The sequence below is a fragment of the Crinia signifera genome, chromosome 5 (genome assembly GCF_055691185.1).
Source record: "Crinia signifera chromosome 5, ASM5569118v1, whole genome shotgun sequence".
Lineage (NCBI taxonomy): Eukaryota > Metazoa > Chordata > Amphibia > Anura > Myobatrachidae > Crinia > Crinia signifera.
The window spans coordinates 158,266,440-158,291,226 of NC_139221.1; the positions used below are offsets into that span (position 1 = coordinate 158,266,440).

The following is a 24,787-nucleotide window of genomic DNA, read 5'->3' on the forward strand; positions in this document are numbered from 1 at the left end:
GGACCCCCCCAAAGAAGGGGTCCCCCCCCCTCCAGGATTTACAAGCCCATGCTGAAAGTCCGGGGCTGTCCCCGATGCCCCTGGGCGGTGGGCATCGGGCTGATGTAAAGTGTAAAAAATAGAAGTAAAACTATTGTCTTATGCTGAAGAACTATGAGTCCCAGCAAGCCTACCCCGCATGCTGGGACTTGGAGAACCACAAGTCCCAGCATGCGGGGCATTAAAGGGCCCGCTGGTACTTGTAGTTCCATAGTACAAGAAATAGTTAAATAAAACACACTGACACCCTGAAAAATAAAAGTTTAATACATACACAGCCCACACACACTGATACTTACCTACCTTGAGCCCGTAGGTCGGTCCCTGGATCCTGGGTCCGAGCTCCGGGGCTCCAGGGCAGAAGAGTCCGGTTCCGGGGCCTTGGTCCTGGTTCCGGGGCTGGTCCTGGGGTTCCGGGGCTCCTGGGCTGAAGAATCTGGGGTCCAGGATCCGAAGTAGTCCACAGGGGTACCTGAGGAAGGAAATCCTACTCACCTGGTCCCCGGCGACGACATCGGCATCCTCTCCGGCAGACGCGCTGCTCCCGGCTGCTGTGGTACACGCTCTCGGACTGAAGAGGCGCAGAGATGTTTCATCTTCCGCGCCTCTCCTCATAATGATTTAATTGGCCGCCTGGCGGCCAATCAGGAGCCGAGAAAGTCGGCACCTGATTGGCCGCTAGGCGGCCAATAGAATCATCCGGAGGAAAGGCGCGGAAGATGAAAATCTCTGCGCCTCTCCAGTCCGAGAGCGGGTACCACAGCAGCCGGGAGCAGCGTGTCTGCTGGAGAGGATGCCGATGTCGTCGCCGGGGACCAGGTGAGTAGGATTTCCTTCCTCAGGTACCCCTGTGGACTACTTCTGATCCTGGACCCCGGATTCTTCAGCCCAGGAGCCCCGGAACCCCAGGACCAGCCCCGGAACCAGGACCAAGGCCCCGGAACCGAACTCTTCTGCCCTGGAGCCCGGACCCAGGATCCAGGAACCGACCTAAGGGCTCAAGGTAGGTAAGTATCAGTGTGTGTGGGCTGTGTATGTATTAAACTTTTATTTTTCAGGGTGTCAGTGTGTTTTATTTAACTATTTCTTGTACTATGGAACTACAAGTACCAGCGGGCCCTTTAATGCCCCGCATGCTGGGACTTGTGGTTCTCCAAGTCCCAGCATGCGGGGTAGGCTTGCTGGGACTCATAGTTCTTCAGCATAAGACAATAGTTTTACTTCTATTTTTTACACTTTACATCAGCCCGATGCCCACCGCCCAGGGGCATCGGGGACAGCCCCGGACTTTCAGCATGGGCTGGTAAGTCCTGGAGGGGGGGGACCCCTTCTTTGGGGGGGTCCCCACTTCCCCAGGACCCCTGCCCATGCTGACCAGCCAGGGGGTTAATGCTTTGGCCGCGGGACCTTATATAATAAGTGTCCCCCGTCTGTGGCATTACCCTGCTGGCTGGTTGGGTCTGGTGCTGATTCTTAAAATACGGGGGACCCCTAGTCATTTTGTCCCCCGTATTTTGGGAACCAGCGCCGGACCTTGGTGCTGGTTTTATAAAATCCAGGGAACCCCAACTTGATTGCTCCTTTGATTTTATTATACCAGCACCTGCTTTTTGAGCCCGGGGCTGGTTATGCTTAGGGGGGGGACCGCATGCCGTTTTTTTTAAACCAAAATCGCATATATGAAAATGCGCACATTTTCAGGACTGAAAATGCGCACATTTTCATGACTGAAAATGCGCACATTTTCATGACTTTAAAACGCCCGAAATCGCGGCAAATCGCATTTTTTGCCGCTAATTCGCATCTCATTACATATGCGATTTAGCGTCCAAAAACACGATTTTTAAAGGTGAGATTTCTGGCGAGTTTGGAACTCGTCCAAAAATCGCACCCTATTACATTTCGCCCCGGGTGAGAGAGGGTTGGTGCAGGCTGTTAAGGAGTTGGTGAAGGGGGCGGAGAACACATGGTGAGAGGGGGTTGGTGCAGGGTGAGATGGGGTTGGTGCAGGGTGAGATGGATTTGGTGCAGGGATAGAGGATACTGGGTGAGAGTGGGTTGACGCATGGTGAGAGACGAAACCGGGTGAGAGGGGGTGGTGCAGAGTAAGAAGATGCAGGGTGAGACAAGACAGGGTAAGAGGGGGGTGCAGGGTGAGAGAATATGCGGAGTGAGATGGCATGGTGCAGGGTAGCGATGGATGCAGGGTGACGGAGGACACAAGAGGAGAGTCGATTGGCACAGGGCAAGAAGGAGTTGGTGCAGGGAGAGAAGATGCAGGGTGAGGCGGGATGCAGGGTGAAAGAGGGTGGTGCAGGAGGGCGGAGGACGCAGGGTGAGAGAGGATTGGTGCAGGGTGAGGGAAGATGTAGGGTGAGAGGTGGTTAGTGAAGGGGGGTGGAGGATGCAGGGTTAGAGGGGGTTGTGCAGGGGGCGTGGGATGCAGGGCAGAGAAGGTTGGTGCGGGGTGAGAGGACACGGGGTGAGCGAAGATACAGGGTGAGATTGGATTGGTGTAGGGTGAGAGGGGGTTGGTGCAGGTTGAGGGATGATGCAGGGTGAGAGGGGGTTGCTGCAAGGGGGTTTGGTAAAGGGGGGCGGAGGATGCAGGGTGTGAGAGGGTTGGTGCAGGGGGGCATGGGAAGCAGGGTTAGAGAGGGTTGGTGCAGGTTGAGACAACACAGGATTAGGGAAGACTCAAGGTGAGATGGGGTTGGTGCAGGGTGAGAGGGGGTTGGTGAAGGGGGTGGAGTACGCAGGGTGAGAGGTGATTTATGCAGGGTGGCAGAGGATGCAAGGAGAGAGGGGGTTGGCACAGGGCGAGAAGGGGTTTGTGCAGATAGAGAAGATGCAGGGTGATATGGGAAACAGTGTGACAGGAGTTGGTGCAGGGAGGCAGAGGATGCCGGGTGAGAAAGGGTTGGTGCAGGGCAATAGGGGTTTGGTGAAGGGGGGTTAGGATGCAGGGTGAGAGGGGGTTGATGCAGGGGGGCGTGGGATGCAGGGTGAAAGAAGACACAGAGTGAGAGTGGGTTGGTGTCGGGTGTGAGGGGGTTGGTGAAGGGGGGCGGAGAATGCTAGGTTAGAGGGGGGTTGTGGAGGGTGAGTGAAAATGCTGGGATAAATGGGGTTGGTGAAGGGGGGTGGAGAATGCAGGGTGAGAGAGGGTTGGTGCAGGGGGGCATGGGATGCAGGGTGTGAGAGGGTTGGTGCTGGGTGTGAGGAAACGGTGAAGGATGAAAGTGGGATGGTGCAGGGTCAGGGAAGATGCAGGGTGAGAGGGGTGGAGGACGCAGGGTGATAGGTGGTTGGTGCAGGGGGCTAGAGGATGCATGGTGAGAGAAGAGGTTGGTGCAGGATGAGAGGGATTTTGTGAAGGGGGGTGAAGGATGCAGGGTGAAGGGTTGGTGCAAGGGGGCGTGGGATGCACGGTTAGAGAGTGTACGTGCAGGGTGAGAGGACATGGGGTGATGGAAGACATAGGGAGAGAGTGGGTTGGTGTATGGTATGTTTGCTATAGACTCTCTTCCTTACATTATGTTTATAGCTTGATCAATTTAGGTCCTGGAGTTTGCAGGGAGAGAGGTGGGCATTGTAGGGTGAGAAGATGCAGGGGGAGGAGATGGTGTGGTGCAGGGTGTCGAGTGAATGCAGGGTGATGGAGGAGTTGGTGCAGGGAGAGAAGGTGCAGGGTGAGAATGGGTGGTGCAGAGGACGCAGGGGGCGAAATGTAATAGGGTGCGATTTTTAGACATGTGCGATTTTTGGTCAAAAAACGGCCGAAATCGCACATTTTCCGAAAATCGCACATTTAATAGGTTAAAAATCGCGGTAAAAAATCGCACTTTTTACCGCGAAATCGCACTTTTAGAAGTGCGATTTTTAGTCACATTTCAATTCGCATCCAGATGTTTTCCCATTATAAAGTATACAACTCGCAAATGTAATAGGGTGCGATTTTTTGGTAAATGTTACCAAAATCGCAAAAAAAATAGACCAGGTTCTGACAGGCGAATTTGACAGAACCATGCACAGATCATTGAGATCTGTGCATGGTTCTGTTAATAAAAATGTGTAAAAGTGTTTTTATAAAAAAAAAACGGCGTGGGGTCCCCCCTCCTAAGCATAACCAGCCCCGGGCTCATTGAGCCGGACCTGGTTCCAAAAATACGGGGGGGACAAAAAGCATAGGGGTCCCCCGTATTTCTGAAACCAGCCCCGGACTCTTGGACCGGTCCTGGTTCCAAAAATACGGGGGACAAAAAATCTGGGGGTCCCCCGTATTTTGAAACCAGCACCGGGCTCCAACAGCCCGCGGTGTCATGCCACAGCCGGGGGACACTTTTTATACAAGGTCCCCCGGCCGAAACATGAGCACCGTGGCTGGTCAGCCTTAGACGGGGTACCTGGAGGAGTGGGGACCCCCCCAATAAAGGGGTCCCCCCCCCCCAGGCTTCACCCGTCCAGGGCTGAAGCCCGGGGCTGTCACCGGCGTCCGTGGCCAGTGGACGCCGGCCTGATAGGGTTAAATCCATCATACATATCATTACATTGCTTTTTACCGGCGAACTACAAGTGCCAGCAGACCTCCCCCGCATGCTGGGACTTGGAGAACCACAAGTCCCAGCATGCGGGGCATTAATGGGCCCGCTGGGACTTGTAGTCCACCTGTAAAAAGAATGTTTATAAAAAACACACACACAGAGAAGTAAAAGTTTATTACACACACACACCTCACTTTTACACCAGCGTTACTTACCAATCCTGGATCCAGCGCTGGTCTGGCTGCTTTACAGCCGGCTCCCCCCGAACTGACAGGCAGCGGGGAGAACCGGCTTTCTCCGTTGCTTCTAACAGCTTCTGTAGCGCTGTCCGAGTGCTACAGAGGCTGAGAGCGTGATTGGCTGAGCTACAGTATGCGTCTCCATGGAGACGCATAGCTCAGTCCTGATTGGCTGAGCTATGCGTCTCCATGGAGACGCATACTGTAGCTCAGCCAATCACGCTCTCAGCCTCTGTAGCACTCGGACAGCGCTACAGAAGCTGTTAGAAGCAACGGAGAAAGCCGGTTCTCCCCGCTGCCTGTCAGTTCGGGGGGAGCCGGCTGTAAAGCAGCCAGACCAGCGCTGGATCCAGGATTGGTAAGTAACGCTGGTGTAAAAGTGAGGTGTGTGTGTGTAATAAACTTTTACTTCTCTGTGTGTGTGTTTTTTATAAACATTCTTTTTACAGGTGGACTACAAGTCCCAGCGGGCCCATTAATGCCCCGCATGCTGAGACTTGTGGTTCTCCAAGTCCCAGCATGCGGGGGAGGTCTGCTGGCACTTGTAGTTCGCCGGTAAAAAGCAATGTAATGATATGTATGATGGATTTAACCCTATCAGGCCGGCGTCCACTGGCCACGGACGCCGGTGACAGCCCCGGGCTTCAGCCCTGGACGGGTGAAGCCTGGGGGGGGGGGGACCCCTTTATTGGGGGGGTCCCCACTCCTCCAGGTACCCCGTCTAAGGCTGACCAGCCACGGTGCTCATGTTTCGGCCGGGGGACCTTGTATAAAAAGTGTCCCCCGGCTGTGGCATGACACCGCGGGCTGTTGGAGCCCGGTGCTGGTTTCAAAATACGGGGGACCCCCAGATTTTTTGTCCCCCGTATTTTTGGAACCAGGACCGGTCCAAGAGTCCGGGGCTGGTTTCAGAAATACGGGGGACCCCTATGCTTTTTGTCCCCCCGTATTTTTGGAACCAGGTCCGGCTCAATGAGCCCGGGGCTGGTTATGCTTAGGAGGGGGGACCCCACGCCGTTTTTTTTAAACTTTTTTTTTTTTGCACAAAATCGCATTAATGAAAATGCGCACATTTTCATGACTGAAAATGCGCACATTTTCATGACTAAAAATCGCGGCAAATCGCGGCAAATCGCATTTTTTGCCGCTAATTCGCATCTCATTACATATGCGAATTCGCGGCACAAAACGCGATTTTTAAAGGTGCGATTTCTGGCGAGTTTGGAACTCGTCCAAAAATCGCACCCTATTACATTTCGCCCCTGGTGAGAGAGGGTTGGTGCAGGATGAGGGAAGATGCATGGTGAGAGGGGATTGGCACAGATGAGCGGAGAACGCAGGGAGAGGGGGTTGGTGCAGGGTGAGGAAAAATGCTGGGTGAGATGGGGTTGGTGAATGGGGGAGGAGGACGCATATTGAAGTGGTTGGTGCAGGGTGAGAATACACATGATGAGGGAAGACTCCGGGTGAGAGAGGGTTGGTGCAGGCTGTGAAGGAGTTGGTGAAGGGGGCGGAGAACACATGGTGAGAGGGGGTTGGCGCAGGGTGAGATGGGGTTGGTGCAGGGTGAGATGGATTTGGTGCAGGGATAGAGGATACTGGATGAAAGTGGGTTGACGCATGGTGAGAGACGACACAGGTGAGAGGGGGTGGTGCAGAGTAAGAAGATGCAGGGTGAGACAAGACAGGGTAAGAGGGGGGTGCAGGGTGAGAGAATATGCGGAGTGAGATGGCATGGTGCAGGGTAGCGATGGATGCAGGGTGACGGAGGACACAAGAGGAGAGTGGATTGGCACAGGGCAAGAAGGAGTTGGTGCAGGGAGAGAAGATGCAGGGTGAGGCGGGATACAGGGTGAAAGAGGGTGGTGCAGGAGGGCGGAGGACGCAGGGTGAGAGAGGATTGGTGCAGGGTGAGGGAAGATGTAGGGTGAGAGGTGGTTAGTGAAGGGGGGTGGAGGATGCAGGGTTAGAGGGGGTTGGTGCAGGGGGCGTGGGATGCAGGGCTAGAGAAGGTTGGTGCGGGGTGAGAGGACACGGGGTGAGCGAAGATACAGGGTGAGATTGGGTTGGTGTAGGGTGAGATGGGGTTGCTGCAAGGGGGTATGGTAAAGGGGGGCGCAGGATGCAGGGTGTGAGAGGGTTGGTGCAGGGGGGCATGGGAGGCAGGGTTAGAGAGGGTTGGTGCAGGTTGAGACAACACAGGATTAGGGAAGATTCAAGGTGAGATGGGGTTGGTGCAGGGTGAGAGGGGGTTGGTGAAGGGGGTGGAGTACGCAGGGTTAGAGGTGATTTATGCAGGGTGGCAGAGGATGCAAGGAGAGAGGGGGTTGGCACAGGGCGAGAAGGGGTTTGTGCAGGGAGAGAAGATGCAGGGTGATATGGGAAACAGGGTGACAAGGGTTGGTGCAGGGAGGCAGAGGATGCCGGGTGAGAAAGGGTTGGTGCAGGGCAATAGGGGTTTGGTGAAGGGGGGTGAGGATGCAGGGTGAGAGGGGGATGATGCAGGGGGGCGTGGGATGCAGGGTGAAAGAAGACACAGGGTGAGAGTGGGTTGGTGTCTGGTGTGAAGGGGTTGGTGAAGGGGGGCGGAGAATGCAGGGTTAGAGGGGGTTGGGGCAGGGTGAGGGAAAATGCTGGGTGAAATGGGGTTGGTGAAAGGAAGCGGAGAATGCAGGGTGAGAGAGGGTTGGTGAAGGGGGGGTGGAGGATGCAGGGTGAGAGTGGGTTGGTGCAGGTGGGCATAGGATGCAGGGTGAGAGGACACAGGGTGAGGGAAGACACGGTGAGAGTGAGTTGGTATAGGGTGAGAGGGGGTTGGTGCAGGTTGGGAGAAAATGCAGTGACAGAGGGTGTTGGTCAAGGTGGGGAGGAGAATGCAAGGTTAGAGGGAATTGGTACAGGGTTAGGGAAAATGCTGGGTGAAATGGGGTTGGTGAAGGGACGAGGAGAATGCAGGGTGAGAGAGGGTTGGTGAAGGGGGGTGGAGGATGCAGGGTGAGAGTGGGTTGGTGCAGGGGGGCATGGGATGCAGGGTTGAGAGGGTTGGTGCTGGGTGAGAGGACACAGTGTGAGGGAAGACACAGGATGAAAGTGGGTTGGTGTAGGGTGAGAGGACACGGGGTGAGATTGGGTTGGTGAAGGGAATCGTAGTACGCAGTTTGAGGGGGTTGATGCAGAGTGAGAGGGGTTTGGTGAAGGGGGTGGAGGATGCAGGGTAATAAGGGGGTTGGTGCAGGGGGGCAGAGGATGCAGGGTGAGAGGGGTTTGGTGAAGGGGGGGTGGAGGATGCAGGGTGAGAGTTTGTTGGTGCAGGGGGGCGTGGTATGCAAGGTTAGATAGGATTGGAGCAAGGTGAGAGTGGGTTGGTGTAGGGTGGGCGGAGAATGTAGGGTGAGAGGGGGTTGAGGCAGGGTTAGGGAAAATGCTGGGTGAGAAGGGGCTGGTGAAGGGAAGCAGAGGACGCAGGGTGAGGGGGTTGATGCAGAGTGAGAGTATACAGGATAAGGAAAGACTCAGGGTGAGATGAGGGTGAGATGGGGGGTTGGTGCAGGATGAGAGAGGGTTGGTGCAGTGTGAGGGAAAATGCTTGGTAAGATGGGGTTGGTGAAGGGAAGCGGAGAATGCAGGGTGAGAGAGGGTTGGTGCAGGGGGGCAGAGTATGCAGGGTGAGGGAGGGTTGGTGCAGGGTGAGAGGGGTTTGGTGAAGAGGGGTGGATGATGCAGGGTGAGAGGACACAGGATGAGGGAAGACTCGGGGTGAGATGGAGGTTGGTGCAGGGTGAGGGAAGATGCAGGGTGAGAGGGGGGGTTGGTGCATGGGGGCGTGGAATGCAGGGTTAGAGAGGGTTGGTGCAGAGTGAGGGAGGACACAGGGGGAGATTGGGGTGGTGTAGGGTGAGAGGGGGTTGGTTCAGGGAGTGGGTTGGTGGAGTGTGAGAGCGGGTAAGTGAAGGAGACGGAGGACATAGGGTGAGAGGGGGTTGGTGTAGGGGGAGCAGGGGTTGTTGCAGGGTGAGAGGGGGTTGGTGCAGGGTGAGAGAAGATGCAGTGTGAGAGGGGGCGGAGGACACGGTGAAATGGGGTTTGTGCAGAGGGGGGGCGCGGAGGATGCAGGTTGAGAGTTAGTTGGTGTAGGGTGAGGGAAAATGCTGGGTGAGAGGGGTTGGTGAAAGCGGGCATGGGATGCAGGGTTTGAGAGGATTGGTACAGGGTGAGAGGACACAGGGTGAGGGAAGACACAGGGTGAAAGTGGGTTGGTGCAAGGTGAGGGGGTTGATGAAGGGGTAGAGAACGCAGGGTGAGAGGGGGTTGGTGTAGGGTGAGAGGGGGTTGGTCCAGGTTGAGGGATGATGCAGGGTGAGAGGGGGTTGCTGCAAGGGGGTTTGGTAAAGGGGGGCGGAGGATGCAGGGTGTGAGAGGGTTGGTGCAGGGGGGCATGGGAAGCAGGGTTAGAGAGGGTTGGTGCAGGTTGAGACAACACAGGATTAGGGAAGACTCAAGGTGAGATGGGGTTGGTGCAGGGTGAGAGGGGGTTGGTGAAGGGGGTGGAGTACGCAGGGTGAGAGGTGATTTATGCAGGGTGGCAGAGGATGCAAGGAGAGAGGGGGTTGGCACAGGGCGAGAAGGGGTTTGTGCAGGGAGAGAAGATGCAGGGTGATATGGGAAACAGGGTGACAGGGGTTGGTGCAGGGAGGCAGAGGATGCCGGGTGAGAAAGGGTTGGTGCAGGGCAATAGGGGTTTGGTGAAGGGGGGTGAGGATGCAGGGTGAGAGGGTGATGATGCAGGGGGGCATGGGATGCAGGGTGAAAGAAGACACATGTGAGAGTGGGTTGGTGTCGGGTGTGAAGGGGTTGGTGAAGGGGGGCGGAGAATGCAGGGTTAGAGGGGGTTGGGGCAGGGTGAGGGATAATACTGGGTGAAATGGGGTTGGTGAAAGGAAGCGGAGAATGCAGGGTGAGAGAGGGTTGGTGAAGGGGGGGTGGAGAATGCAGGGTGAGAGTGGGTTGGTGCAGGTGGGCATAGGATGCAGGGTGAGGGAAGACACGGTGAGAGTGAGTTGGTATAGGGTGAGAGGGGGTTGGTGCAGGTTGGGAGAAAATGCAGTGACAGAGGGTGTTGGTCAAGGTGGGGAGGAGAATGCAAGGTTAGAGGGAATTGGTACAGGGTTAGGGAAAATGCTGGGTGAAATGGGGTTGGTGAAGGGACGAGGAGAATGCAGGGTGAGAGAGTTGGTGAAGGGGGGTGGAGGCTGCAGGATGAGAGTGGGTTGGTGCAGGGGGGCATAGGATGCAGGGTTTGAGAGGGTTGGTGCAGGGTGAGAGGACACCGGGTGAGGGAAGACACGGTGAGAGTGGGTTTGTGTAGGGTGAGAGCGAGTTGGTGGAGGTTGGGGGAAGATGCAGGGTCAGAGGGAGTTGGTCAAGGGATAGGAGAATGCAGGGTTAGAGGGGGTTGATACAGGGTGAGGAAAAATGCTGGGTGAGATGGGGTTGGTGACGGGACGAGGAGAATGCAGGGTGCGAGAGGGTTGGTGAATGGGGGTGGAGGATGCAGGGTGAGAGTGAGTTGGTGCAGGGGGCATAGGATGCAGGGCTTGAGACGGTTGGTGCAGGGTGAGAGGACACAGGGTGAAAGTGGGTTGGTGCAGGGTGAGGGAAGATGCAGGGTTTGAGGGGGTTGATGACGCAGGGTGAGAGAGGGTTGGTGCAGGGCGTGAGGGAATTCATGAAGGGGGGTGAAGGGTGAGAGAGGGTTGGTGCAGGGCGTGAGGGAATTCGTGAAGGGGGGTGAAGGATGCAGGGTGAGAGGGGGTTGGTGCAGGGGGGGCGTGGGATGTAGATCTGGAGAGGGTGGGTGCAGGGTGAGAGGACACAGGGTGAGTGGGTTGGTGTAGGGTGAGCAGGGGTTGTTGCAGGGTGAGAGGGGGTTGGTGCAGGGGGGCATAGAATGCAGGGTTAGAGAGGGTTGTTGCAGGGTGAGGGAAGATGCAGGGTTTGAGGGGGTTGATGACGCAGGGTGAGAGAGGGTTGGTGCAGGGCGTGAGGGAATTCGTGAAGGGGGGTGAAGGTGAGAGAGGGTTGGTGCAGGGCGTGAGGGAATTCGTGAAGGGGGGTGAAGGATGCAGGGTGAGAGGGGGTTGGTGCAGGGGGGCGTGGGATGTAGATTTGGAGAGGGTGGGTGCAGGGTGAGAGGACACAGGGTGAGTGGGTTGGTGTAGGGTGAGCAGGGGTTGTTGCAGGGTGAGAGGGGGTTGGTGCAGGGGGGCATGGAATGCAGGGTTAGAGAGGGGTGTTGCAGGGTGAGGGAAGATGCAGGGTTCGAGGGGGTTGATGACGCAGGGTGAGAGAGGGTTGGTGCAGGGCGTGAGGGAATTCGTGAAGGGGGGTGAAGGATGCAGGGTGAGAGGGGGTTGGTGCAGGGGGGCGTGGGATGTAGATTTGGAGAGGGTGGGTGCAGGGTGAGAGTGGGTTGGTGTAGGGTGTTAGAGGGTTGGTGAAGGGGGGCGGAGAATGCAGGTGTAGGGGGGTTGCTGTAGGGTGAGGGAAATGCTGGGTGAGATGGGGTTGGTGAAGGAAAGCGGAGAATGCAGGGTGAGAGAGTTGGTGAAGGGGGGTGGAGGATGCAGGATGAGAGTGGGTTGGTGCAGGGGGGCATAGGATGCAGGGTTTGAGAGGGTTGGTGCAGGGTGAGAGGACACCGGGTGAGGGAAGACACGGTGAGAGTGGGTTGGTGTAGGGTGAGAGGGGGTAGGTGCAGGTTGGGGGAAGATGCAGGGTCAGAGGGAGTTGGTCAAGGGGGAAGAAAATGCATGGGTAGAGGGTGTTGATACAGGGTGAGGAAAAATGCTGGGTGAGATGGGGTTGGTGAAGGGACGAGGAGATTGCAGTGTGGGAGAGGGTTGGTGAATGGGGGTGGAGGATGCAGGGTGAGAGTGGGTTGGTGCAGGGGGCATAGGATGCAGGGTTTGAGACGGTTGGTGCAGGGTGAGAGGACACAGGGTGAAAGTGGGTTGGTGCAGGGTGAGGAAAGATGCAGGGTTTGAGGGGGTTGATGATGCAGGGTGAGAGAGGGTTGGTGCAGGGCGTGAGGGAATTCGTGAAGGGGGGTGAAGGATGCAGGGTGAGAGGGGGTTGGTGCAGGGGGGGCGTGGGATGTAGATCTGGAGAGGGTGGGTGCAGGGTGAGAGGACACAGGGTGAGTGGGTTGGTGTAGGGTGAGAGGGGGTTGGTGCAGGGGGGCATGGAATGCAGGGTTAGAGAGGGTTGTTGCAGGGTGAGGGAAGATGCAGGGATTGAGGGGGTTGATGACGCAGGGTGAGAGAGGGTTGGTGCAGGGCGTGAGGGAATTTGTGAAGGGGGTGAAGGTGAGAGAGGGTTGGTGCAGGGCGTGAGGGAATTCGTGAAGAGGGGTGAAGGATGCAGGGTGAGAGGGGGTTGGTGCAGGGGGGCGTGGGATGTAGATTTGGAGAGGGTGGGTGCAGGGTGAGCGGACACAGGGTGAGTGGGTTGGTGTAGGGTGAGCAGGGGTTGTTGCAGGGTGAGAGGGGGTTGGTGCAGGGGGGCATGGAATGCAGGGTTAGAGAGGGTTGTTGCAGGGTGAGGGAAGATGCAGGGTTTGAGGGGGTTGATGACGCAGGGTGAGAGAGGGTTGGTGCAGGGCGTGAGGGAATTTGTGAAGGGGGGTGAAGGGTGATAGAGGGTTGGTGCAGGGCGTGAGGGAATTCGTGAAGGGGGGTGAAGGATGCAGGGTGAGAGGGGGTTGGTGCAGGGGGGCGTGTGATGTAGATTTGGAGAGGGTGGGTGCAGGGTGAGAGTGGGTTGGTGTAGGGTGTTAGGGGGTTAATGAAGGGGGGCGGAGAATGCAGGTTTAGAGGGGGTTGCTGTAGGGTGAGGGAAATGCTGGGTGAGATGGGGTTGGTGAAGGGAAACGGAGAATGCAGGGTGAGAGAGTTGGTGAAGGGGGGTGGAGGATGCAGGATGAGAGTGGGTTGGTGCAGGGGGGCATAGGATGCAGGGTTTGAGAGGGTTGGTGCAGGGTGAGAGGACACCGGGTGAGGGAAGACACGGTGAGAGTGGGTTGGTGTAGGGTGAGAGGGAGTTGGTGCAGGTTGGGGGAAGATGCACGGTCAGAGGGAGTTGGTCAAGGGGGAGGAGAATGCAGGGTTAGAGGGGGTTGATACAGGGTGAGGAAAAATGCTGGGTGAGATGGGGTTGGTGACGGGACGAGGAGAATGCAGGGTGCGAGAGGGTTGGTGAATGGGGGTGGAGGATGCAGGGTGAGAGTGGGTTGGTGCAGGGGGCATAGGATGCAGGGTTTGAGACGGTTGGTGCAGGGTGAGAGGACACAGGGTGAAAGTGGGTTGGTGCAGGGTGAGGGAAGATGCAGGGTTTGAGGGGGTTGATGACGCAGGGTGAGAGAGGGTTGGTGCAGGGCGTGAGGGAATTCATGAAGGGGGGTGAAGGGTGAGAGAGGGTTGGTGCAGGGCGTGAGGGATTTTGTGAAGTGGGGGTGAAGGATGCAAGTGAGGGGGTTGGTGCAGGGGGGGCGTAGAATGTAGATTTGGAGAGGGTGGGTGCAGAGTGAGAGGACACAGGGTGAGTGGGTTGGTGTAGGGTGAGCAGGGGTTGTTGCAGGGTGAGAGGGGGTTGGTGCCGGGGGGCAAGGAATGCAAGGTTAGAGAGGGGTGTTGCAGGGTGAGGGAAGATGCAGGGTTTGAGGGGGTTGATGACGCAGGGTGAGAGAGGGTTGGTGCAGGGCGTGAGGGAATTCGTGAAGGGGGGTGAAGGTGAGAGAGGGTTGGTGCAGGGCGTGAGGGAATTCGTGAAGCGGGGTGAAGGATGCAGGGTGAGAGGGGGTTGGTGCAGGGGGGCTTGGGATGTAGATTTGGAGAGGGTGGGTGCAGGGTGAGAGGACACAGGGTGAGTGAAGACACGGTGAGAGTGGGTTGGTGTAGGGTGAGAGGGAGTTGGTGCAGGTTGGGGGAAGATGCAGGGTCAGAGGGAGTTGGTCAAGGGGCAGGAGAATGCAGGGTTAGAGGGGGTTGATACAGGGTGAGGAAAAATGCTGGGTGAGATGGGGTTGGTGATGGGACGAGGAGAATGCAGGGTGCGAGAGGGTTGGTGAATGGGGGTGGAGGATGCAGGGTGAGAGTGGGTTGGTGCAGGGGGCATAGGATGCAGGGTTTGAGACGGTTGGTGCAGGGTGAGAGGACACAGGGTGAAAGTGGGTTGGTGCAGGGTGAGGGAAGATGCAGGGTTTGAGGGGGTTGATGACGCAGAGTGAGAGAGGGTTGGTGCAGGGTGTGAGGGAATTCATGAAGGGGGGTGAAGGGTGAGAGAGGGTTGGTGCAGGGCGTGAGGGAATTTGTGAAGTGGGGGTGAATGATGCAAGGTGAGGGGGTTGGTGCAGGGGGGGGGCGTAGTATGTAGATTTGGAGAGGGTGGGTGCAGAGTGAGAGGACACAGGGTGAGTGGGTTGGTGTAGGGTGAGCAGGGGTTGTTGCAGGGTGAGAGGGGGTTGGTGCAGGGGGGCAAGGAATGCAGGGTTAGAGAGGGGTGTTGCAGGGTGAGGGAAGATGCAGGGTGTGAGGGGGTTGATGACGCAGGGTGAGAGAGGGTTGGTGCAGGGCGTAAGGGAATTCGTGAAGGGGGGTGAAGGTGAGAGAGGGTTGGTGCAGGGCGTGAGGGAATTCGTGAAGCGGGGTGAAGGATGCAGGGTGAGAGGGGGTTGGTGCAGGGGGGCTTGGGATGTAGATTTGGAGAGGGTGGGTGCAGGGTGAGAGGACACAGGGTGAGTGGGTTGGTGTAGGGTGAGCAGGGGTTGTTGCAGGGTGAGAGGGGGTTTGTGCAGGGGGGCATGGAATGCAGGGTTAGAGAGGGGTGTTGCAGGGTGAAGGATGCAGGGTGAGAGGGGGTTGGTGCATTGGGGCGTGGGATGTAGATTTGGAGAGGGTGGGTGCAGGGTGAGAGTGGGTTGGTGTAGGGTGTTAGGGGGTTGGTGAAGGGGGGCGGAGAATGAAGGTGTAGAGGGGGTTGCTGTAGGGTGAGGGAAATGCTGGGTGAGATGGGGTTGGTGAAGGGAAGCGGAGAATGCAGGGTGAGAGAGTTGGTGAAAGGGGGTGGAGGATGCAGGATGAGAGTGGGTTGGTGCAGGGGGGCATAGGATGCAGGGTTTGAGAGGGTTGGTGCAGGGTGAGAGGACACCGGGTGAGGGAAGACACGGTGAGAGTGGGTTGGTGTAGGGTGAGAGGGGGTAGGTGCAGGTTGGGGGAAGATGCAGGGTCAGAGGGAGTTGGTCAAGGGGGAAGAGAATGCATGGGTAGAGGGTGTTGATACAGGGTGAGGAAAAATGCTGGGTGAGATGGGGTTGGTGAAGGGACGAGGAAAATGCAGTGTGCGAGAGGGTTGGTGAATGGGGGTGGAGGATGCAGGGTGAGAGTGGGTTGGTGCAGGGGGCATAGGATGCAGGGTTTTAATCGGTTGGTGCAGTGAGAGGACACAGGGTGAAAGTGGGTTGGTGCAGGGTGAGGGAAGATGCAGGGTTTGAGGGGGTTGATGATGCAGGGAGAGAGAGGGTTGGTGCAGGGCGTGAGGGAATTCGTAAAGGGGGGTGAAGGGTGAGAGAGGGTTGGTGGAGGGCGTGAGGGAATTCGTGAAGGGGGGTGAAGGATGCAGGGTGAGAGGGGGTTGGTGCAGGGGGGGCGTGGGATGTAGATCTGGAGAGGGTGGGTGCAGGGTGAGAGGACACAGGGTGAGTGGGTTGGTGTAGGGTGAGCAGGGGTTGTTGCAGGGTGAGAGGGGGTTGGTGCAGGGGGGCATGGAATGCAGGGTTAGAGAGGGTTGTTGCAGGGTGAGGGAAGATGCAGGGTTTGAGGGGGTTGAAGACGCAGGGTGAGAGAGGGTTGGTGCAGGGCGTGAGGGAATTTGTGAAGGGGGTGAAGGTGAGAAAGGGTTGGTGCAGGGCGTGAGGGAATTCGTGAAGGGGGGTGAAGGATGCAGGGTGAGAGGGGGTTGGCGCAGGGGGGCGTGGGATGTAGATTTGGAGAGGGTGGGTGCAGGGTGAGAGAGGGTTGGTGCAGGGCGTGAGGGAATTTGTGAAGGGGGGTGAAGGGTGATAGAGGGTTGGTGCAGGGCGTGAGGGAATTCGTGAAGGGGGGTGAAGGATGCAGGGTGAGAGGGGGTTGGTGCAGGGGGCATAGGATGCAGGGTTTGAGATGGTTGGTGCAGGGTGAGAGGACACAGGGTGAAAGTGGGTTGCTGCAGGGTGAGGGAAGATGCAGGGTTTAAGGGGGTTGATGAAGGGGTTGGAGGATGCAGGGTTAGAGAGGGTTGGTGCAGGGTGAGAGGACACAGGGTAATTGAAGACGCAGGGTGAAAGTGGGTTGGTGTAGGGTGAGCAGGGGTTGGTGCACGGTAAGGGAAGATGCAGGGTGAGAGGGGGTTGGTGCCTGGGGGCGTGCAATTCAGGGTTAGAGAGGGTTGGTGCAGGGTGAGGGAGGACACAGGGGGAGATTGGGGTGGTGTAGGGTGAGGGGGTTGGTTCAGGGAGAGGGTTGGTGCAGGGTGGGAGTGGGTATGTGAAGGGGGCGGACGACATAGTGTGAGAGGTGGTTGGTGTAGGGGGAGCAGGGGTTGTTGCAGGGTGAGAGGGGGTTGGTGCAGGAGGGTGTGGGATGCAGGGTTAGAGGGGGTTGATGCAGGGTAAGGAAAGACACAGGGTTAGAGTGGGTTGGTGTAGGGTGAGGTGGTTGGTGCAGGGTGAGAGAAGATGCAGGGTGAGAGGGGGCGGAGGACATGGTGAAATGGGGTTGTTGCAGAGGGGGGGCGCGGAGGATGCAGGTTGAGAGGTGGTTGGTGTAGGGTGAAGGAAAATGCTGGGTGAGAGGGGTTGGTGCAGGGTGAGAGGACACAGGGTGAAAGTGGGTTGCTGCAGGGTGAGGGAAGATGCAGGGTTTGAGGGGGTTGATGAAGGGGTTGGAGGACGCAGGGTGAGAGCGGGTTGGTGCAGGGCGTGAGGGAATTCGTGAAGGGGGGTGAAGGATGCAGGGTGAGAGGGGGTTGGTGCAGGGGGGCGTGGGATGCAGATTTGGAGAGGGTTGGTGCAGGGTGAAAGGACACAGGGTGAGAGTGGGTTGGTGTAGGGTGAGCAGGGGTTGTTGCAGAGTGAGAGGGGGTTGGTGCAGGGGTGTGTGGAATGCAGGGTTAGAGAGGGTTGTTGCAGTGTTAGGGAAGACACAGGGTAAGAGGTGGTTGGTGCAGGGTGAGGGAAGATTTAGGGTGAGAGGGGGCTGAGGATACAGGGTGAAAGGGGGTGGGTACAGGGGGGCAGAGGATGCATGGTGAGAGGGGTTTGGTGAAGGGGGGTGGAGGATGCAGGATGAGGTATGGTTGGTGCAGGGTGAGAGGGGTTTAGTGAAGGGGGGTGGAGGATGTAGGGTGAGAGAGGGTTAGTGCAGGGGGGCATGGGAAGCAGGGTTAGAGAGGGTTGGTGCAGGGTGAGAGGACACAGGATGAGGGAAGACTTGGGGTGAGATGGGGGTTGGTGCAGGGTGAGAGGGGTTTGGTGAAGGGAGTGGAGTACGCAGGGTGAGAGGTGGTTTATGCAGAGAGGCAGAGGATGCAAGGCTAGAGGGGGTTGGCACAGGGCGCAAAGGGGTTTGTGCAGGTAGAAAAAATGCAGGGTGATATGGGAAACAGTGTGACGGGTTGGTGCAGGGAGGCGGAGGATGCAGGGTGAGAAAGGATTGGTGCAGGGCAATAGGGGTTTGTTGAAGGGGGGCTGAGGATGCAAGGTAAGAGGGGGTTGATGCAGGGGGGCGTGGGATGCAGGGTGAGAGTGGGTTGGTGTAGGGTGTTAGGGGGTTGGTGAAGGGGGGCGGAGAATGCAGGTTTAGAGGGGGTTGCTGTAGGGTGAGGGAAATGCTGGGTGAGATGGGGTTGGTGAAGGGAAGCGGAGAATGCAGGGTGAGAGAGTTGGTGAAGGGGGGTGGATGATGCAGGATGAGAGTGGGTCGGTGCAGGGGGGCATAGGATGCAGGGTTTGAGAGGGTTGGTGCAGGGTGAGAGGACACCGGGTGAGGGAAGACACGGTGAGAGTGGGTTGGTGTAGGGTGAGAGGGGGTTGGTGCAGGTTGGTGGAAGATGCTGGGTCAGAGGGAGTTGTTGAAGGGGGAGGAGAATGCAGGGTTAGAGGAGGTTGATACAGGGTGAGGAAAAATGCAGGGTGAGATGGGGTTGGAGAATGCAGGGTGCGAGAGGGTTGGTGAAGGGGGGTGGAGGATGCAGGGTGAGAGTGGGTTGGTGCAGGGGGTCATAGGATGCAGGGTTTGAGACGGTTGGTGCAGGGTGAGAGGAAACAGGGTGAAAGTGGATTGGTGCAGGGTGAGGGAAGATGCAGGGTTTGAGGGGGTTGATGAAGGGGTGGAGGACTTAGGGTGAGAGAGGGTTGGTGCAGGGGGGCGTGGGATGTAGATTTGGAGAGGGTGGGTGCAGGGTGAGAGGACACAGGGTGAGTGGGTTGGTGCAGGGTGAGGGAAGATGCAGGGTTTGAGGGGGTTGATGACGCAGGGTGAGAGAGGGTTGGTGCAGGGCGTGAGGGAATTCGTGAAGGGGGGTGAAGGGTGAGAGAGGGTTGGTGCTGGGCGTGAGGGAATTCGTGAAGGGGGGTGAAGGATGAGAGAGGGTTGGTGCAGGGCGTGAGGGAATTCGTGAAGGGGGGTGAAGGATGCAGGGTGAGAGGGGGTTGGTGCAGGGGGGCGTGGGATGTAGATTTGGAGAGGGTGGGTGCAGGGTGAGAGAGGGTTGGTGCAGGGCGTGAGGGAATTTGTGAAGGGGGGTGAAGGGTGATAGAGGGTTGGTGCAGGGCGTGAGGGAATTCGTGAAGGGGGGTGAAGGATGCAGGGTGAGAGGGGGTTGGTGCAGGGGGCATAGGATGCAGGGTTTGAGATGGTTGGTGCAGGGTGAGGGGACACAGGGTAAAAGTGGGTTGCTGCAGGGTGAGGGAAGATGCAGGGTTTGAGAGGGTTGATGAAGGGGTTGGAGGATGCAGGGTTAGAGAGGGTTGGTGCAGGGTGAGAGGACACAGGGTAATTGAAGACGCAGGGTGAAAGTGGGTTGGTGTAGGGTGAGCAGGGGTTGGTGCACGGTAAGGGAAGATGCAGGGTGAGAGGGGGTTGGTGCATGGGGGCGTGCAATTCAGGGTTAGAGAGGGTTGGTGCAGGGTGAGGGAGGACACAGGGGGAGATTGGGGTGGTGTAGGGTGAGGGGGTTGGTTCAGGGAGAGGGTTGGTGCAGGGTGGGAGTGGGTATGTGAAGGGGGCGGACGACATAGGGTGAGAGGTGGTTGGTGTAGGGGTAGCAGGGGTTGTTGCAGGGTGAGAGGGGGTTGGTGCAGGAGGGTGTGGGATGCAGGGTTAGAGGGGGTTGATGCAGGGTAAGGAAAGACACAGGGTTAGAGTGGGTTGGTGTAGGGTGAGGTGGTTGGTGCAGGGTGAGAGAAGATGCAGGGTGAGAGGGGGCAGAGGACATGGTGAAATGGGGTTGTTGCAGAGGGGGGGCGCGGAGGATGCAGGTTGAGAGGTGGTTGGTGTAGGGTGAGGGAAAATGCTGGGTGAGAGGGGTTGGTGCAGGGTGAGAGGACACAGGGTGAAAGTGGGTTGCTGCAGGGTGAGGGAAGATGCAGGGTTTGAGGGGGTTGATGAAGGGGTTGGAGGACGCAGGGTGAGAGCGGGTTGGTGCAGGGCGTGAGGGAATTCGTGAAGGGGGGTGAAGGATGCAGGGTGAGAGGGGGTTGGTGCAGGGGGGCGTGGGATGCAGATTTGGAGAGGGTTGGTGCAGGGTGAGAGGACACAGGGTGAGAGTGGGTTGGTGTAGGGTGAGCAGGGGTTGTTGCAGAGTGAGAGGGGGTTGGTGCAGGGGTGTGAGGAATGCAGGGTTAGAGAGGGTTGTTGCAGGGTGAGGGAAGACACAGGGTGAGATTGGGTTGGTGTAGGGTGAGAGGGGTTGGTGCAGGGTGAGGCAAGATGCAGGGTGAGATGGGGTAAGTGAAGGGGGCGGAGGCCATAGGGTGAGTGGGGGTTAGTGCAGGGGGCAGAAGATGCAGGGTGAGAGGGGTATGGTGAAGGGGGTTATATTATGCAGGGTGATGGGGTTGATGCAGGGGGGTGTTGGATGCAGGGTGAGAGGGGGTTGGTGCCGTGGGGCGTAAAATGCAGGGTTAGAGAGGGTTGGTGCTGGGCGAGAGGACACAGTGTTAGGGAAGACACAGGGTGAGAGGTGGTTGGTGCAGGGTGAGGGAAGATTTAGGGTGAGAGGGGGCTGAGGATACAGGGTGAAAGGGGGTGGGTACAGGGGGGCAGAGGATGCATGGTGAGAGGGTTTTGGTGAAGGGGGGTGGAGGATGCAGGATGAGGTATGGTTGGTGCAGGGTGAGAGGGGTTTAGTGAAGGGGGGTGGAGGATGTAGGGTGAGAGAGGGTTAGTGCAGGGGGGCATGGGAAGCAGGGTTAGAGAGGGTTGGTGCAGGGTGAGAGGACACAGGATGAGGGAAGACTTGGGGTGAGATGGGGGTTGGTGCAGGGTGAGAGGGGTTTGGTGAAGGGGGTGGAGTACGCAGGGTGAGAGGTGGTTTATGCAGAGAGGCAGAGGATGCAAGGCTAGAGGGGGTTGGCACAGGGCGCAAAGGGGTTTGTGCAGGTAGAAAAAAATGCAGGGTGATATGGGAAACAGTGTGACGGGTTGGTGCAGGGAGGCGGAGGATGCAGGGTGAGAAAGGATTGGTGCAGGGCAATAGGGGTTTGTTGAAGGGGGGGCTGAGGATGCAAGGTAAGAGGGGGTTGATGCAGGGGGGCGTGGGATGCAGGGTGAGAGTGGGTTGGTGTAGGGTGTTAGGGGGTTGGTGAAGGGGGGCGGAGAATGCAGGTTTAGAGGGGGTTGCTGTAGGGTGAGGGAAATGCTGGGTGAGATGGGGTTGGTGAAGGGAAGCGGAGAATGCAGGGTGAGAGAGTTGGTGAAGGGGGGTGGATGATGCAGGATGAGAGTGGGTCGGTGCAGGGGGGCATAGGATGCAGGGTTTGAGAGGGTTGGTGCAGGGTGAGAGGACACCGGGTGAGGGAAGACACGGTGAGAGTGGGTTGGTGTAGGGTGAGAGGGGGTTGGTGCAGGTTGGTGGAAGATGCTGGGTCAGAGGGAGTTGGTGAAGGGGGAGGAGAATGCAGGGTTAGAGGAGGTTGATACAGGGTGAGGAAAAATGCAGGGTGAGATGGGGTTGGAGAATGCAGGGTGCGAGAGGGTTGGTGAAGGGGGGTGGAGGATGCAGGGTGAGAGTGGGTTGGTGCAGGGGGGCATAGGATGCAGGGTTTGAGACGGTTGGTGCAGGGTGAGAGGACACAGGGTGAAAGTGGATTGGTGCAGGGTGAGGGAAGATGCAGGGTTTGAGGGGGTTGATGAAGGGGTGGAGGACTTAGGGTGAGAGAGGGTTGGTGCAGGGGGGCGTGGGATGTAGATTTGGAGAGGGTGGGTGCAGGGTGAGAGGACACAGGGTGAGTGGGTTGGTGCAGGGTGAGGGAAGATGCAGGGTTTGAGGGGGTTGATGACGCAGGGTGAGAGAGGGTTGGTGCAGGGCGTGAGGGAATTCGTGAAGGGGGGTGAAGGGTGAGAGAGGGTTGGTGCTGGGCGTGAGGGAATTCGTGAAGGGGGGTGAAGGATGAGAGGGGGTTGGTGCAGGGGGGCATGGAATGCAGGGTTAGAGAGGGTTGTTGCAGGGTGATGGAAGACACAGGGTGAGATTGGGTTGGTGTAGGGTGAGGGGTTGGTGCAGGGTGAGGGAAGATGCAGGGTGAGATGGGGTAAGTGAAGGGTGCGGAGGCCATAGGGTGAGAGGGGGTTCGTGCAGGGGGGCAGAGAATGCAGGGTGAGAGTGGTTTGGTACAGGGGGTATATTATGCAGGGTGAGGGGGTTGGTGCAGGGGTGTGTTGGATGCAGGGTGAGAGGGGGTTGGTGCAGGGGGCCGTAAAATGCAGGGTTAGAGAGGGTTGGTGCTGGGCGAGAGGACACAGGGTTAGGGAAGACACAGGGTGAGAGGTGGTTGGTGCAGGGTGAGGGAAGATGTAGGGTGAGAGGGGGCTGAGGATACAGGGTGAAAGGGGGTGGGTACAGGGGGGCAGAGGATGCATGGTGAGAGGGGTTTGGTGAAGGGGGTGGAGGATGCAGGGTGAAGGAGTTGGTGCAGGGGTTCATGGGATGCAGGGTTAGATAGGGTTTGTGCACGGTGAGAGAGGGTTGGTGTATGCTTAGAGGGTTTTGGTGCAGGGTGAGGGAAGTTGCATGGTGAGAGGGGGCGGAGGAAACAGGGTGAGAAGGGGCTGGTCCATGGGGACGGAGGATGCAGGGTTAGAGGGGATTGGTGCAGGGTTAGAGGACACTGGGTGAGGGAAGATGCAGGATGAGGGGGGTGTGCAGAGTGGGGGAAGACGCAGGGTGAGAGGGTGGTGGTGCAGGGTGGCATGAAAGAGGAAGGTTGGCATGGAAGACGCACGGTGAGGGAGGGTGCAGGGATGAGATAGATGTAAGACACAGTAAAAATAAATATGCATGTATGTCATGAACATATTATCGCGCCCCTTTTCTATTTTTTTCAGGTCGGACTTCTCCTCAAAGGAATTTTAATGTCAACAACTTACCCAGCTACATCTCTGGACTACTGTGATGTCATATTCTAAAGGTCCAACGGCAGGAGCAGCTACAAACAACAGGTGAGGCGCGATAATATCTTCCTGGCATACATGCAAATTTATCAAATATGTATGTTTGCTATAGACTCTCTTCCTTACATTATGTTTTTAGGTTCTGGAGTTTGTAGAGTGAGAGGTGGGTGGTGTAGGGTGAGAAGATGCAGGGTGAGAGAAGACACGGGGTAAGAGGGGGCTGCAGGGTGAGAGAAGATGGCGTGGTGCAGGGTGTCGGTGGATGCAGGGTGACGGAGTACACAAAGATAGAGGGGGTTGGCACAGGTTGAGAAAGGGTTGGTGCAGGGCAATAGGGGTTTGGTGAAGGGGGGCTGAAGATGCAAGGTTAGAGGGGGTTGACGCAGGGGGGCATGGGATGCAGTGTGAGAGAAGACACAGGGTGAGAGTGGGTTGCTGTAGGGTGTGAGGGGGTTGGTGAAGTGGGGTGTAGAATGCAGGGTTAGAGGGGGTTGGGGCAGGGTGAGGGAAAATGCTGGGTGAGATGGGGTTGGTGAAGGGAAGCGGAGAAGGCAGATTGAGAGAGGTTTGGTGAAGGGGGGTGGAGGATGCAGGGTGAGAGTGGGTTGTTGCAGGGGGGCATATGATGCAGGGTTTGAGAGGGTTGGTGTAGGGTGAGAGGACACAGGGTGAGGGAAGATACGGTGAGAGTGGGTTGGTGTAGGGTGAGAGGGGCTTGGTGCAGGTTGAGGGAAAATGCTGGGTTTAGGGGGTTGGTCAAGGGGGGCGGAAAAATGAAGGGGTAGAGGGGGTTGGTGAAGGGGGTGGAGGATGCAGGGTGAGAGTGGGTTGGTGCAGGGGGGCATGGGATGCAGGGTTTGAGAAGGTCGGTACAGGGTGAGATGACTCAGGGTGAGGGAAGACACAGGGTGAAAGTGGGTTGGTGCAGGGTGAGGGAAGATGCAGGGTGAGAGGGGATTGGTGCATGAGGGCGTGGAATTCAGGGTTAGAGAGGGTTGGTGCAGTGTGAGGGAGCACACAGAGGGAGTTTGGGGTGGTGTAGGGTGAGAGGGGGTGGGTTCAGGGTGAGAGCGGGTAAGTGAAGGGGGCGGAGGACATAGGGTGAGAGGGGGTTGGTGTAGGGGGAGCAGGGGTTGTTGCAGGGTGAGAGGGGGTTGGTGCAGGGGGGTGTGGAATGCAGGGTTAGAGGGGGTTGATGCTGGGTGAGGGAAGACACAGGGTTAGAGAGGGTTGGTGTAGGGTGAGGTGGTTGGTGCAGGGTGAGAGAAGATGCAGGGTGAGAGGGGGCGGAGGACACGGTGAAATGGGGTTTGTGCAGAGGGGGGGCACGGAGGATGCAGGTTGAGAGGTGGTTGGTGTAGGGTGAGGGAAAATGCTGGGTGAGAGGGGTTGGTGAAGGGGGGCATGGGATGCAGGGTTTGAGAGGATTGGTACAGGGTGAGAGGACACAGGGTGAGGGAAGACACAGGGTGAAAGTGGGTTGGTGCAGGGTGAGGGGGTTGATGAAGGGGTGGAGAACGCAGGGTGAGAGGGGGTTGGTTCAGGGGGGGCAGAGGATGCAGGGTGAGAGAAGGTTGGTGCAGGGTGAGAGGGAGTTCGTGAAGGATGCAGGGTGAGAGGGGTTTGGTGCAGGGGGGCGGAGTATGCAGGATGAGTTAGGGTTGGTGCAGGATTAGAGGGGTTTAGTGAAGGGGGGTGGAGGATGTAGGGTTAGAGAGGGTTAGTGCAGGGGGGCATGGGAATTAGGGTTAGAGAGGGTTGGTGCAGGGTGAGAGGACACAGGATGAGGGAAGACTCGGGGTGAGATGGGGGTTGGTGCAGGGTGAGAGGGGTTTGGTGAAGGGGGTGGAGTACGCAGGGTGAGAGGTGGTTTATGCAGAGTGACAGAGGATGCAAGGCTAGAGGGGGTTGGCACAGGGCGAGAAGGGGTTTGTGCAGGGAGAGAAGATGCAGGGTGATATGGGAAGCAAAGTGACAGGGGTTGGTGCAAGGAGGCGGAGGATGCAGGGTGAGAAAGGGTTGGTGCAATGCAATAGCGGTTTGTTGAAGGGGGGCTGAGGATGTAAGGTGAGAGGGGGTTGATGCAGGGGGGCGTGGGATGCAGGGTGAGAGTGGGTTGGTGTAGGGTGTTAGGGGGTTGGTGAAGGGGGCGGAGAATGCAGGTTTAGAGGGGGTTGCTTTAGGGTGAGGGAAATGCTGGGTGAGATGGGGTTGGTGAAGGGAAGCAGAGAATGCAGGGTGAGAGAGTTGGTGAAGGGGGGTG

The 24,787-nt window shown here is 57.7% G+C and overlaps 1 long non-coding RNA gene across 16 annotated transcripts in view; it reads left to right on the forward strand.

Annotated features, from left to right (window-relative positions):
• LOC146080668 (uncharacterized) overlaps nt 1–24,787 on the forward strand; it is a 121,560-nt gene that overhangs the window by 22,046 nt on the left and 74,727 nt on the right. For all 16 annotated transcript variants that reach the window (XR_014474941.1, XR_014474939.1, XR_014474934.1 and 13 more), the window contains one exon: nt 22,459–22,572. This is a non-coding gene — a long non-coding RNA (uncharacterized LOC146080668). The remainder of the gene's footprint in view (nt 1–22,458; nt 22,573–24,787) is intronic.